General features: G+C 41.4%; 1 protein-coding gene across 4 annotated transcripts in view; it reads right to left on the bottom strand.

Moving 5' to 3' along the window:
* Positions 1 to 14,551, bottom strand: part of zbtb40 (zinc finger and BTB domain containing 40) — a 133,572-nt gene that overhangs the window by 81,680 nt on the left and 37,341 nt on the right. The gene's annotated exons all lie outside the window — the stretch shown is intronic.

Genomic DNA, 14,551 nt, shown 5'->3' with positions numbered 1-14,551 from the left:
TATTGATGAGTTTCTGGATTCGCCAGTCGCGGATTTGTTAGCGAAGGCGAAAAAAACTGAAGTGTCTGAGATCGCTAATCGGTTGCATCTTAAAGGGATTTTGCCAACTACATCAAAAGCTGTAATACAGAGAAAGATCGCATCACATTATGTGGCTTCGGGTGCTTTTGAAGAATCGATTTTAGAATCGTTTCCAATAAGTAATCTGGAGATGCAGTTGCAAATTGAACAAATGATGTTAGAAAGGTGTAAGTTGGAAGCTGAACAAAAGCAGAGAGATTTTGAATATGCAATGGAGAAATTAAGGTCTGTAGAACAGTCTGCTGATTCTAAAAAACCGTTTGTTGCTAGCCAAGAAATTAAATTGGTCCCTCCATTTAGTGAAACAGAAGTGGAGAGATATTTTCAACATTTTGAAACTATTGCTCGGATGTTAGAGTGGCCAAAAGATAAATGGTCAGTGTTATTACAGAGTGTAATCAAAGGCAAGGTACGACACGTTTACACAGCTTTAACTGCTGCGCAAGCATTAGATTATGATATTGTGAAAGAAAATATTCTCAAATCGTATGAATTGGTCCCAGAAGCGTACAGGGAAAGATTCAGGAGTTTGAAAAAGTCTGTGGAAAAGACTTATGTGGAATTTGCCTATGATAAAGCTATGTGTTTTGAGAGATGGGTTTCTTCTAAAAATGTAAATGGGGACTATGAGACATTGAAAGAGCTGATTTTAATGGAGGAATTTAAAAGAAGCATTCCTGTTGAAGTAAGGACCTACTTAAATGAGAGGGATACTGATAAATTGCAGGACTGTGCTAGATTAGCTGATGAGTATGTTATAATCCATAAGAATAAATTTCCTCAGGGTAGAATTTTTAAGAGGAAAAATAATATGGAGACTCAAGGTAAATCAGGAATTAAATCAGAGGTTAATGAGAGAGGTAAGGAGGAAGGAAAACCTGTGAAGGAAAGACAGTTTGGTCTTATTTGTAACTATTGTAAGAAGCCTGGCCATGTAATAGCTAACTGTTTCAAATTGAAAAAGAAAGAGAAGGAAGCAGTTCCGGATGCTTGTGTGCAACATACTAAAGCACCTGTAAAGTTACAGGGTTTGGTAAACACAAATGAGGATTTGTTAGAGTCTGACAAAGTTAGAAAGGGATATGATCATTTTATAACTGAAGGGTTTGTATCCTTGAAAGAAGGATCTACTCTGGTGCCAATAAAGATTCTTAGGGATACTGGAGCTTCTCAATCACTGATGTTAGATAGTGTGTTGAAGTTTAATGAAGAGAGTGATACTGGTGAGGTAAATTACATAAGAGGTGTTGGAAGTGATTTTATGCCTGTACGTTTACATGAAGTAAATTTAAAGTCAGGGTTAGTTACAGGATTTGTTAAGGTAGGATTACAGCATAGCTTACCTGTGAAGGGTATTTCTTTATTGTTAGGTAATGACTTGGCAGGTGGACAAGTTTTTCCTGAAGTGCATTTGACAATGGAATTAGAGGAACCAGAGGTGAATTCTAACACAGATTCTTCTTGTGTTGTGACTAGAGCAATGGCTAAAAAAATTGATGTGCAGAATGAGGTTGTTACTCATGACTGTTCAACTCAGGATTTGAGTTTTGAGGATGTGTCAGAGACTTTCTTACCTTCGTTGTTTGAACAAGATTCTGGGAGTAAGTCTGACTATGAAGATTTATCTCTGTCTCGGAAGGAGATGATAGCAGAGCAGAATAGAGATCCTGAGATTGTAAAATTAAGGGAACAAGCTTTACTAGGTAGTGAAATTGAGAAGGTGTCAGTAGGATATTATTTGGAAAAAGGAGTGTTGATGAGGAAGTGGAGGTCGCCTACAATTCCTGCAAGTGAGGAATGGAATGTTGTTTATCAGGTAGTTGTTCCTAAAGTTTATCGGAATGAGATTTTGACTTTAGCTCATAGTGTGCCTTTAGGTGGACATCAAGGGGTAAGGAAAACTGTGGACAAGATTTTAAAACATTTTTACTGGCCTGGTTTAAGAAAAGATGTGGCGATGTTTTGTAAGACGTGCCATACTTGTCAAATTGTGGGTAAACCAAATCAGGTTACACCAGTAGCTCCATTACAACCTATTCCAGCATTTGGTGAACCGTTTTCTAAAGTTATTGTAGATTGTGTTGGTCCATTACCAAAGACAAAAACTGGTTATCAGTATTTGTTGACTATCATGTGTACTTCGTCTAGGTTTCCAGAGGCAGTACCACTTAGGAATATAAAAGCTAAAACTGTGACGAAGGCTCTTATAAAATTCTTTACTTATTTTGGATTGCCTAAGGAAATACAAACTGATCAAGGTAGTAATTTTATGTCTGGATTGTTTCAACAGATAGTTTATAAATTGGGAGCTAAGCAAATTACTTCGTCTGCATACCATCCAGAATCGCAAGGTGCCTTGGAGAGGTTTCATTCTACTCTCAAGAATATGATTAGGACATATTGTATGGAGAATGAAGGTGACTGGGATGAGAGTATAAACTTACTTTTATTTGCAGTAAGGGAATCGGTACAGGAATCTTTAGGTTTTAGTCCATTTGAACTTGTGTTTGGGCATAGAGTTAGAGGACCTTTAGCTTTATTGAAGGAACAGTGGATTAGTAAGGAAGTGCATACTAATTTGTTGGACTATGTTTTGAAATTTAAGGACACGTTACATAGAGCTTGTAGCTTAGCCAAGGAAAATTTGAAGTTGGCTCAGGAGAAAATGAAGACTTGGTATGATAAGGAAGCTAGGATGAGGATGTTTAAGCCTGGAGATAAGGTGTTGGTTCTTTTCCCAGTGCAGACAAATCCTTTACAAGCTAGATTTCATGGACCTTATGAAATTGTGTCTAGAGTTAATGATGTGGATTATGTAATAAAAACTCCAGATCGTAGAAGGTCAACACAACTTTGCCACATAAATATGATTAAACCATATTTTGAGAAACAATCTGATACTGTGACTGTTGTGGTTAGTGAGAATGAGTTGGATTTAACTGGGAACATGATAGATGATTCATCTGACTTTCATTCTAAATCTAACATTGTTTCTGTTAGGTTACCTAATTCGACTATTTTGGAAAATATGGATGAGAAATTAGCACATTTACAGCTAGAGCAGAAACAACAGATGAAGGAATTGATTTTTAAGTATAAGGATTTGTTTCCAGATGTTCCGAGAAGGACTACTATAACTTCACATGATGTAGATGTTGGAGATGCCAAACCTATTAAACAACATCCATATAGGATGAACATGGAAAAATGTGAACTTGCTGAGAAAGAAATTGAATACATGTTAGAGAATGATATTATTAGACATTCTAACTCGAATTGGAGTTCGCCATGTGTTATGGTGCCAAAACCTGATGGTAGTATTAGGTTTTGTACGGACTATAGGAAGGTGAATGCTGTAACGAAAACAGATGCATATCCAATTCCTAGAGTAGATGATTGTGTAGATAAGGTTGGAAAAGCAAAGTTCCTTACAAAGATTGATTTATTGAAAGGGTATTGGTGTGTTCCATTAACGGACAGAGGTAGAGAGATTTCTGCATTTGTAACTCCATCTGGGTTATATGAGTATAATGTTCTTCCATTTGGGATGAAGAATGCCCCAGGTACTTTTCAGAGGATGATTAATTCTGTGATTCAGGGTTTGAAAGATACTGATGCTTATATTGATGATTTAGTGACAGGAAATGATACTTGGGAAGCACACATTATTGCGGTGGAGAAATTGTTTGAAAAGCTTTCAAAAGCTAACTTGACTATTAATTTAGCCAAGAGTGAATTTGGACATGCTACTGTGACTTACCTTGGTTATGTTGTAGGTCAAGGTAAGGTAGCTCCTGTTCAGGCAATTTTAGAGATTCCCACTCCGACGGGGAAAAAAACTCTCAGAAGGTTTTTGGGAATGGTAGGATATTATCGAAAATTTTGTAAGAATTTTGCTAATGTTGCCCTTCCATTAACTAACCTTCTGCAGAAGAATGTGAAGTTTGTGTGGACAGTGTTTTGTCAGGAAGCATTTGAAAAATTGAAAACAATGATATGTCAACAACCTGTGCTTAAGGCACCTGACTTTGAAAAACCTTTTTCATTAGCTGTGGATGCTAGTGATGAAGCTGCGGGAGCAGTATTGATGCAAAGGAATGAGGGTGATGAGGTTGATCATCCAGTAGCTTACTTTTCTAAGAAATTTAATAAGCATCAAAGAAACTATTCAACAATAGAGAAAGAATTGTTATCTCTTGTTTTAGCTTTAGAATATTTTGAGGTATATGTTGGTACAACTCAAAAACCACTTATTGTTTACACTGATCATAATCCGTTAGTTTTTCTGAGTAAGATGAAAAACAAAAACAGAAGATTGTTAAATTGGAGTTTGATGTTACAAGAGTACAATATTGTGATAACTCATATTAAAGGTAAAGATAATGTGGTTGCTGATTGTCTATCTCGATGTTGAATGTACAATGTTTTTTTTTTGGAGTGGTTTTTTTTTTTATTGTAACACTCCTACTGTATTGTATATTGTGTATGTTATATGATTTATACATTTGTTTTTCTTGTAAGTAATTGTTAAAATTTTTGTTCTTGTCAGACCAAAAATGTTTTTTTTTTGGAGGGAGGTGTTACGTACCCGTGACACGTGATAGTGGTACCCTTGTCACGTGACTGGGGTTGAAGTTATACTGGACATGAGGTAATGGTGGAGTGATGTCATTTTCCCGCCAGTAGAGGTCATGTGACAGGTTTTTTTTCTACAGGGTAGAAATCACCTCAGGGTAGAAATCCATCGTGGCTGGATTTGCCAAGATGGCTTCATATCACTGTGTGATTTAATGTGATGACGCAGTTTAGTTAAAAATGAAGTTTTGTTAATGCCTAAAGTTTTAAAAGGTCAGAGCCAACGGTTTCTTTGCTAATGGAGAGTGAAGAGAAGTTTGGAAAGTGGAGATCGAGAAAAATCGATTTTCGATGGATTGACTTCGATCTTGTGTGATCCTCATTCGGAAGGATTTCGTTTACTATTCTCACGATAGTCTCCGCTGGAAAAAGCGGGAGATTGAGAATATTGTGGAAGGAAGGTCAGTCACTTTAAGTTGTTATATTTAATAAAATTCAACGTGGGAGTTCGACGCTGGGAATCGAAGGACATCGACGTGGAAGAGAATTTACATCGCTTTAAAAAGTCTCTCCTTTTAAAAGTACCGTGAGCTTTTGAACTGTCGGCATATCGTTCTTTGAACTGTTTTCATTCGGCAATTCGCTTTGGAGAACTGTTTTTTTCAATACTACTTTAAAGACTGTTTGAGACTGCAAAGCTATTAAGAACTGTCTGACCAGCTGTCAGCAGCTGAGCTCGGATCATTGTTTGGGTTTGTTTACATTTGAAGGGGGTTTGTTATCAGTGTTTAATAAACGTGTTATTTGTTATAAAACCCCTTGCCTAACTCGTCTATATTATTGTTGCCCGAATACGTAACACAAGCTAGTAACTCGACCTCGTAACATACACACACAAAAATGTTAAAGAAACAGCAAGTTGCTGCCTGATTCCCCACAAGACTCGGAAAGGAACAACAATGTCCCTGAATGGAAGATGTTACAAAAAGTAGTAGATATGGTCGAGCCCATCACATGTAAAGCCCTCACTGCAATTAAGCGCATCAATACGGAGCACTGTCACAAGAAAGCAATATCCATCATCAGGGACCCCCACAACCCAGGTCATGTCCTTTTCTTAAACACAATGTACTCTGCAGATGCTGGGGTCAAAGCAACAAGCACAAGGAACTCAGCAGGTGCGGCAGCATCCGTGGAAATGGACAGCTGACTGTTTGTTTTCACGGATGCTGCCCAACTTGTTGAGTTCCTCCAGCATGTTGGGTGTGTTGCCATGTCCTCTTCTTGCTGCTGCCATCAGAAAAATGGTACAGGAAACTCAGGACTCACACCACCAGGTTCAGGAACAGTTATTATCCCTCAACCATCAGGCTCTTGAAAAAAGGGGATCTTTACTCAACTTCTCTTTCTCATCATAAAACTTAAGAGTGAATGCGAGGTCACAAAATGGAAGAGAGGAAATCTCAGAGACATTGTGTGGCAGCGACTTCAGGAGCAGGGAGCATAGAGACCCAGAAAATACTTTTTGCCAGAATGGGTCAATTAACAATTTCAGTTAGAATACAGGAGATCTCTGTGCAAAATTCGAATGCAGCAGTTTATGATGCATTAACAAAGATTTAGATATATAGGCGGCAATTTATGGAGTAATTTAGAAATAATTATAAATTAAATTCAGAATTTGATGAAAAAGTAGTTGTAGTGACACAAACAAAAGAAAATCTGTAGATCCTGGAAATCCAAAGCAAAACACACAAACTGGTGGAGAAACTCAGCAGGTCAGACACCATCAATGGAAACGAATGAACAGGCAACGTTTTGGGCCGAGACCCTTCATAAGGACTGGTTAAAAAAGATGAGAAGCCAGAGCAAGAAAGTGGGGAGAGGGGGAGTGACATAATATTTCATTTACAGTAATTTCCTTTGAGTCCTCTTCATTCTTCATGAAAACCATATACCTTTGACTTGGCTATACATGATTTTCTCTTTTTTGTAACTGACTGTTTATTTCCAATCCTTCTACAGTAGTCAGGCTTACTAACCTTTTGTGTCCAAGGTTATCTTTGCACTTTTAGCAGAAAACTAAGCTTGCCATTCTTCAATCGTGAAGAACTATTATTAAATCCAGTGGCATCACATTATTGGCGATTTCATTATTTTTTCTTAAAAACATCAATTCAGACTTAGTTTTTAGTGCCTTGAGTAATGTGCTCAGTTCTTTAACCATAATTCCCATCACCCTAATACCTTCATTTGAAAACGGCATGTCTATTTGGACAAAAATCTATGCCTCATGTTAGCATAGGTGAATAATTCCACTTCATCCTCAATTTTTCTGCATATAGATCAACCCTTGCAGATCCTGTCACCTCTATCTGGACTTCAGTTTTGGTTTCCCCATTCTGCTTCCTGATTTCAGCAAACTTATTCCATACATATTCAGTCAGTGTGAGTGCTTTATACCCAAAGAAATTTCTTCACTTCTTGCTCACTTCAGTTATTTTCCATGGATGCTTTACATTCCCAATCATGGGCTTAAAAGTTTTTTGTTATATTCCTCCCTAGTTTCAAATGAGACGTTAAATAACACCCCCCCAAGTCAACTAGATATGAACTATCTCAAGGTTTTGTACAAAAAGCAGCAGCATTTTCCTGCCTCCCCATCCAACGTTACAAAAAAAAGTTTGAGGACCCAATACATGAAAACTGATTCCACTTCTCTCCACAATAATGTTGCTTGACCTGCCAAGAACTACCGGCATTTTCTATTTTTGTAGCACAAAAGATAGTTTATCCATTCGTTCCTTCACTTGTTCATGGAATCTATCTCCAAAATTTCAGAAGCAAATATTTCACTCACAGTAACAATAACTGAATGTCAACAGTTGTCCATTGCTTGTAAAGTTATTTGGGACATTCTGAGTACAGTGTAAGTCAACATATCCTCTCCTTTTGTTTCTCTTTTTAATCAAAGTTGAAACTCTTTGCTCTACTTGCATTGTTTTGGCAGCAACCTTAAATCTAATCTTAAACATGCCATCTTTCCTTCAAGCACCAGGCCTGAAGCAGAGCTGTTCACTGACGACTGCACAATGTTCAGCACCATTTGCAACTCCTCAGATAAGAAAGCAATCCACATCCAAATGCAGCAGGACCTGAACAACGTCCACACTTGGGCTAATGGTTGCCACATAACAAGTTCCAGGCAATGATGATGGATCCAACAGGACAAAATCCAGCTGTCATGCCCTGACATACAATGACTTAGCATCAGTGAATCCACCAGTGTCAATATTTGGGGGGGTTATAATTGACTAGACAATGAATTAAAGTAGCCATATGCACAATGTGGCTACAAGAGCAGGCCAGGAATCCTATGGACAGTAGCTAAGGTCTTCATTCCCTAAAGCAGCCCAGAACAACTCAGGATTGTGATGGAATAATCTCCATCTGCCTGAATGTACGTATCTTCAACATTCCCGAGACTCAATGTCATAAAGCATACAGCAGGCTATCCACAACCATTCACTCACTTTACGATTAACATACAGTAACAGTACTATGCCATCTATAGGATACAATGCAGAAACTCACCAAGACTCTTTAGATAGCACCTTCCAAACCCATTACCTCTACCAGCTTGAAAGACAAGGGCAGCGAAGTCATGAGAACAGCACCACCTGGAAGTTGGCCTCCAAGACACATATCATCCTGACTTAGAAATATATTGCCATTCCTTAAAATCTGAGAACCCCCTCCTATAGCATTGTGGATGCCCCTATACTTCATGGACTGTAGCAGCTCACCACCATCTTCTCAAGTGCAGTCAGGGATGGGCAAGTAAATTCTGGCTCAGCCCAAATCCAAACTGAACAACAAACTGTTGTGGCGACCCACTTCCCAGCGCACTCGAACCGGCTCACAAAGTGGCGCACACCGGCATTGAGGCCGGTCCCAAAAAGGGCGCCACGCCTGTTTCACCAGCAAGGGGAAAAGCCCGCGCGCGGGACGAGACTGTGAATATGCGCCCCCTACAGCATTCCCGCCCAGGGAGGGCGGGAACAGGAAGGCTTTAAAGCGAGGCCGTGAAGTTTGAATAAACCTCTTTTGCAACTACAGCTCACTGACTGCGTGTTGTTATTTCAGTGCTGCGTGTAGCACACCGCTACACTGTTATAATTATGATATCCTCTACTGTCCTTTGCTTATTCAAGGTCCTGTATCAGTCCCCACCCTGTAGAGTTATATATGAATCAAGATTTAGTTTAATATCCCTTGTATTGACACGTATTTTATTATTAATGTATTATTTCATCATTACTAATCGAATTAGTTCATTGTCATATTAAATCCCTGTTTTACTTCGCATTTGCATGAATAAAAGGGCTCTCTATCTTTCTCTCCAGCCCCACCCCAAAGTGACAGCATGTAACAGAAGAGAAAATAGCTAGTTTCTATCCTGGCTATCTACTTCAGAACCATATTCACTTCCTATACAAAGCCATGCCCCCTTAATTGCTTTATTTGTTATTTTTCTGTGAACGTAACAGCAGTTGTAATTGGATGAGAAATTGGACTCGGTGCTGAGTTTATTTTAAACTAATGTGCTTCAACTATTGATTTGGCCAGGAATTAATTATATCTAGAGAATATAAAAGTAACGGAATTGTGTTCTTGTACAAGACACACATTTAGCAACCAGGTACGTAAGTAATTAGGAAGACAGATGAGACGTTGGCCTCCACTGCATGAGGAATGGAGTACAAATGGAAGTGTTGCTTCTCTCCAAGGAGTTGTGAAACTTTACAATTCCATCTGAGATAATTATGTGGGCTACATTACCAAGGTTGAGATTGGCATTAGACTTTACAGGAATCAATGATAATTGGGATAAACTGAGAAAGTAAAAGTACTACCAAGATCAGATCAGCCATGGCGGTGGAGCATGTTCAAGAGGACACATGGCCTACATCTGTTCCCGTTTCTTAACTGCCTATGTATAAACTCCACTTAGACATTGAAGTTGTGCAGTAATAAGATTGCAGAGTGAAGTGATGATGGTGCTAAACAGCGACTCCTTTGCTTGCATCTTTGGAAACAGCTCTATTTCCACCTTTAATATCTCTATTTTTCCCTTTCAGGGTTCTTCTGAAGACCCTGACCTGTTACACGCTGACTATGGTTCATTGCGGGAATGGGACCCGCTCTTGGGGTTTCACAACTGGCTGTTGTTCGGCACGCCAAGGGCTTGGACTAAGAGTTCAGCTTGACTTTAGAGGCTTAGGATCTTGGGGCTCTGGAGACAGGTGGATCGAAGGTCGGTATCACGGCAGGAGATCCTTGTGTGATTGGGGGAGTCGGACTATCTATGGCTGTGTCTCCAGAGACTCGAGATCTTTGGGCACAGAGCTTGGAAAAAAGCAATGTAACAGGGTTTTAACATCGTAACCAGAGAGTTGTTTGTTATGACTTCCCTCTCACTATGAAACGGGGACACCTCTTTCTCCCTTATTTGGGGGGGGGGGAGGAGGGAGGGGGAGGGGGAGAGGGAGAGAGAGAGCCTGTGGTATGTTGAATACTGGGTGAATTGCTAAGTCTTTGGGGTAACAGCAAGTCTGTGTCTTTACTGTTGCTTTGCTCATGCTTGAGTACTTGGTAGTTGGTGCCAATGCTTTTTATGCCGGGGGGGGCCACTTTGGGGGTTCTAACATTTAACTGTCACTCATTCTTTGGGGCACTCCTCTCTTTTCGTGGATGGTTGTGAAGAAAAAGCATTTCAGGATGTATATTATATACATTTCTCTGACATTAAATGTACCTTTGAAACATTCTGCATAATTCCTGTACTAGTATCCATTCACATAACTGAGTAAGGCGATAAAGTGGAGACACAAGAGAGTACAGATGCGATTGGAAAGAATGAGGATGTAGCCAGTATAAAATGAGGATGTAGGTCTGACACGGTGGTCAGCAGCACAGGGGCGCCGCAGGGAACCGTACTCTCTCCGGTCCTGTTCACCGTGTACACATCAGACTTCCAATATAACTCGGAGTCCTGCCATGTGCAGAAGTTCGCTGATGACACGGCCATAGTGGGGTGTGTCAGGAATGGACAGGAGGAGGAGTATAGGAAACTGATACAGGACTTTGTGATATGGTGCAACTCAAACTACCTGCGTCTCAATATCACCAAGACCAAGGAGATGGTGGTGGACTTTAGGAGATCTAGGCCTCATATGGAGCCAGTGATCATTAATGGAGAATGTGTGGAGCAGGTTAAGACCTACAAGTATCTGGGAGTACAGTTAGACGAGAAGCTAGACTGGACTGCCAACACAGATGCCTTGTGCAGGAAGGCACAGAGTCGACTGTACTTCCTAAGAAGGTTGGCGTCATTCAATGTCTGTAGTGAGATGCTGAAGATGTTCTATAGGTCAGTTGTGGAGAGCGCCCTCTTCTTTGTGGTGGCGTGTTGGGGAGGAAGCATTAAGAAGAGGGACGCCTCATGTCTTAATAAGCTGGTAAGGAAGGCGGGCTCTGTCGTGGGCAAAGTACTGGAGAGTTTAACATCGGTAGCTGAGCGAAGGGCGCTGAGTAGGCTACGGTCAATTATGGATAACTCTGAACATCCTCTACATAGCACCATCCAGAGACAGAGAAGCAGTTTCAGCGACAGGTTACTATCGATGTGATGCTCCTCAGACAGGATGAAGAGGTCAATACTCCCCAATGCCATTAGGCTTTACAATTCTACCGCCAGGACTTAAGAACTTTTTAAAAGCTATTATTAATGCTTTTTGAGATAGTGATTTAGATGCATATCATATTTTTTACTGAGTTAAGTATTGTATGTAATTAGTTTTGCTACAACAAGTGTATGGGACATTGGAAAAAAAGTTGAATTTCCCCATGGGGATGAATAAAGTATCTATCTATCTAAAAGGTGAGAAGGAAGGGGTGAAGCAAGAGCAAGTAGGTGATAGATGGATCCAGGTGTAGGAAGGTGATTGATAAATAAAGGAGAGAGGAGAGTCAGAATAACGTACATGGGAGGTGACAGATGGAAGGTTTCCGAAGATCTACGGTTGGTGGCGGAAGTACGGTGACACTTGCGAGCTGCCCTAATAAAATCCCCGCTGATTTGGTTTGACGCAAGCAACACATTTCACTGTATGTTTTGTTGTACATGACAAACAAAGCCAATCTTTAATCTATATGATAGGACATCTGACAGGACAGTGGACTATAGAATAAGGGAAGGAAGTGGGGAAGGGAACAAGTGGCAGGAATGTGTAGGGTAAACAGAGGGTGAGAGAGTGCAAGAGATGGGGTAATGGAAGCCAGTGGGATCAGGAGAGAAAAAAGGAGGGGAAGGGATAGAAGGGAGTGGTTACTGGAAGTTAGAGAATTTAAATGTTCATGCAGTCAGGTTGGAGATTACCAAAGTGAAAAATGAGGTGCTGTTCCTCTGATCTACATCACCCTCAACTCATCAGTGAAATAGGTCACTGCCAGATACATTGATTTGGGGCCCTGGATGAGGATAAGAGTGGCGTTGTAGCACCAGGTGTAACACTTCATGTGACTGCAGGGATAAATGCCTGGGGGCAGATCTCTGGGGAGGGTCAATGCACAGGGGAGTCAGAAAGACAGAGCTAGAGAAGGGAAGGGGGAGGGTGGAGGAAAGATGGGGAGAAGGCACAAGGCTGTGAGAGAATGAGATGAATGTGAATGAATGAGAAGTTGGATGCATAGGGTGGTAGGAGATAGTCCAATAGGTCAATGCCTTTGGGTTTTTGTGTCCATGACCACTCTCATGGATGAGTTTAAACTACTGAATCAAGAAACACTTTCATCTTACAGACTTGAATTGAGAACAACCTTTAGTTAACTAATAAAGTCAAAATGCTGGGAATAATCAACAGATCAAGCAGTAGCTATGGAGAGAAAGCGAGTGAATATTAAAGGTAAACAATTTTTGAAATAAATTAGAATCTAAACATGTTTTAAGATGCAGAAAAGAAACAAACACAGGAAATGCCTGTGATAAGATGGAAACAATCATACGCTATATGACAGAAAGCTCTCATAGCCATAGGCAAATGGCCAAAAAGATCAGCAAGGAATGATATACAAAATGCCTGTTTCTGTGATGTACAAAGTGGAAGTAGTGTCTGCAGAGAGAGGCAGATGCCTGTTAACAACAGAAGATCCATCTAGAAGACGTACAAAAAAGCTGGATGAACTCAGCAGGTCGGGCAGCATCCGTTGAAAGAAGCAGTCAACGTTTCGGGTCGGGACCCTTCGTCAGGACTAAAGGAGGAGGGGGCAGGGGCCCTATAAAGAAGGTGGGGGGAAGGTGGAAAATCAGTCTGAGGAAAGATCAAGGGGTGGGGGAGGGGAAGCAGGGAGGGGATAGGCAGGAGAGGTGAAGAAGGAATCTAAAGGGAAAGCACCATAGGTAGTAGCAGAAGGCAGAGTCATGAGAGGTGATAGGCAGCTGGAAGAGGAGACAGAGTGAAGGTGGGATGGGGGAAGGGAGAGGGAGGGAATTACCGGAAGTTGGAGAATTCAATGTTCATACCAAGCAGCTGGAGACTACCCAGATGGTATATGAGATGTTGTTCCTCCAACCAAAGTTTGGCCTCATCATGGCAGCAGAGGAGGCCATGTATGGACATATCCGAATGGGAATGTGAAGCAGAGTTGAAGTGAGTGGCAACCGGGAGATCCTGTCTGTTGTTGCTAGACAAAGCAATCCCCCAATCTGCGTCGGGTCTCGCCGATGTAGAGGAGGCCGCACTGGGAGCACCGGATGCAATAGATGACCCCAACAGACTCACAAGTGAAGTGTTGCCTCACCTGGAAGGACTGTTTGGGGCCCTGATTGGTGGTAAGAGAGGAGGTGTAGGGACAGGTGTAGCACTTACACTTGCAGGGATAAGTACCAGGTGGGAGATCTGTGGGGAGGGACGTGCGGACTAGGCAGTCACGGAGGGAACGATCCCTGCGAAAAGCAGAGAGGGGTAGAGAGGGAAAAATGTCCTTAGTGGTGGGGTCCTTTTGAAGGTGGTGGAAGTTGCGGAGGATGATATGCTGGATCCGGAGGCAGGTGGGGTGATAGGTGAGGACAAGGAGAACACGGTCCCTGTTGTGGTGACGGGAGGATGGGGTGAGGGCTGAAGTGCGGGAAATGGAGGAGATGAGGGCGAGGGCATCATTGATGACGGCAGAAGGGAAACCAACATTCTTAAAGGAAAAGGACATTTGGGATGTCCTGGAACGGAAAGCCTCATCCTTGGAGCAGATGCGGCAGAGACAGAGGAACTGGGAATAGGGAATAGAATTTTTGCATTTGGCAGGGTGGGAAGAGGTATAATCAAGGTAGTTATGGAGTCAGCGAGTTTATAGAAGATGTCAGTGGACAGTCTATCTCCGAGAGATCGAGAAAGGGGAGAGAAGTGTCCGAGATGGACCAAGTGAATGAGAGGGCTGGGTGAAAGTTAGAGGCAAAGTCTATGAAATTGACGAGCTCAGCATGGGTGCAGGAAGCAGCACCAATGTAGTCGTCAATGTAGCGAAGGAAAAGTTGGGGAGTAGTACCAGTATAGATTTAGAGCATAGACTGTTCCACATAACCCATGAAGAGGCAAGCATAGCTAGGGCCCATGCGAGTGCCCATAGCTACACCCTTGGTCTAAAGAAAGTGGGAAGAGCTGAAAGAGAAGTTATTAAGTGTGAGTACCAGTTCCGCCAACCTGAGGAGTGTGGTGGTGTTGGGGAACTGGTGAGGTCTATTGTCCAGAAAGTAGCAGAGGGCTTTGAGGCCTTCTTGATGGGGAATTGAAGTGTATAAGGATTGGACATCCATGGTGAAAATGAAGCGGTCGGGAGT

This window comes from Hemitrygon akajei, chromosome 29 (assembly GCF_048418815.1).
Source record: "Hemitrygon akajei chromosome 29, sHemAka1.3, whole genome shotgun sequence".
In the NCBI taxonomy this organism is placed as follows: domain Eukaryota; kingdom Metazoa; phylum Chordata; class Chondrichthyes; order Myliobatiformes; family Dasyatidae; genus Hemitrygon; species Hemitrygon akajei.
Note: the sequence above shows the minus strand (reverse complement) of the source record. Positions and strands in the feature narration are given on the sequence as shown.